Here is a 1,830-nt window from a genome sequence, read left to right as displayed (position 1 = left end):
CGGCGGACCAGAGTCTGGCCCGGCGGACCGGGCGTGCTCTTCCCTCGGTCCGCCTTCTCTTCCCGTGGCTCGGCGGACTGCACGTGTTTTCCAGTCCTGGTCCGGAGCTGACCACGGATGGTCCGGCGGACCGGGACTGGAACCTTCTTCTTCCTCGCGATTTTCTCCGATTTCAACTCGATTTTTCTCACCCGAATCAATTCGGGGTGGCTTCTAAACACTAATTAAACACAGTTTAACAACCCTAAACATGTTCTATAGCTCAAACACGCAAGGAAAATCTCGAATGCACCATTAAACATTGAAAACGAGATTGCACAAATCCAACTCAAGCCACTCACCTTGTTCTTGAGTGTTCCGAGCTTGTGTGCGTTCCTCGTGGCTCCGAACGACGTGAACACCTTCAGGACACGTCTAGGGACGTTCCCCCTTGCTTCTCGAGCTCCCCTTGCCCTTGATATTTGGAATCTCGATTTCCCATCACCATATCTAGACCCATTCCAAACCCAGGTGGACCGAACTATTCCTGTAGACAGCGATAAATAGGTTTGAGAAATGTGTTTGGTAGATAACTTGAAATCCCCTTTGAAGTTTTGGGTAATGAGTTTCGACTTGTAGTTCTATGATCATTTTGTTGGAATGGAGATCTGAATAGGATAGGTTTGATTTCATTCAAGGTTAGTCGATACAGGAGAGAGATTTCGCTTTTGAAACTCATGGAGATTTCTGACTGATCTTCTGTTTTGCTTTCCCCTCATGCATTTTGTGTTTCCATCATATGTTTGCTCGAGACGAGCAAAAGTATAAGTCTGGGGACATCGACACGGTCCGTGTCAATTGTCTGTAAGAATTTCTTCGTTTCCTTGCCTTTGCACGACCATGTTTGAACTCGACATGGCCGTGTTCAAGTGCAACTCGAGCTGGAAGTGTCTTTATCGTTCTGTTCCGGTCCGATATACTCCGAAGTCCTCGATTATGTTTCTCTGGTGTCCATAATGCGTCTATTACCTGTTCAATCACCAGATAATGCAGAAGAAACAAAACCCAATGCTAAAATGATCCTAAATGTCTAATAATGCACAAAACCGATGCGAAAGTGCTACACAATGGGCTTTGAAATAGAGGAGAAAATCGTGTTATCAAACTCCCACAGACTTATACTTTTGCTCGTCTCGAGCAAACATATGATGGAAACACAAAACGCATGAGGGGGAAGCAGAACAGATGATCAATCAGAAATCTCCATGAGTTTCAAAAGTGAAATCTCTCTCCTGTATCGACTAACCTTTAATTAAATCAAACTTATCCTATTCAGATCTCCATTCCAACAAAATGACCATAGAACTGCACGACGAAATTCATTGCCCAAAACTTCAAAGGGGATTTCAAGTTATCTACCAAACACATTTTTCAAACCTATTTATCGCTGTCTACAGGAATAATTTGGTCCACCTGGGTTTGGAATAAGTCTGAATATGGTGATGGGAAATCGGGATTCCAAAGATCAATATCAAATGCATTCGCCTTCTATCGTTCTTATTCGAGCTTTTTTTTCAAGGCTTTTCTTTCCTTTCATCATTAATTTTTTTAATTTTTTTTTTCGAAATACGCGTTGGACGAATGCATGATATGATCAAGGAAAACGAACGTAAGAACAGAGTATGAGTTTTGGAAACAAGGCTTACTTTCGCCTCGTGATGATTGCTGCCACCCCCTGACTACTTGCCTGTGTGTCTAGACGAGTCAAAAGAAATAGAGATAGAGCGAGAAAAAGGGCTCGCTAGACTATATAGGGCCTAATATTCCTGCAAATGGGGAACGGTTTTTAGG

This window comes from Tarenaya hassleriana, unplaced genomic scaffold (assembly GCF_000463585.1).
Source record: "Tarenaya hassleriana unplaced genomic scaffold, ASM46358v1 Cleome31, whole genome shotgun sequence".
NCBI classification, from domain to species: Eukaryota; Viridiplantae; Streptophyta; class Magnoliopsida; order Brassicales; family Cleomaceae; genus Tarenaya; species Tarenaya hassleriana.
The sequence above is the reverse complement of the archived record's forward strand: the minus strand, read 5'-3'. Positions refer to the sequence as shown.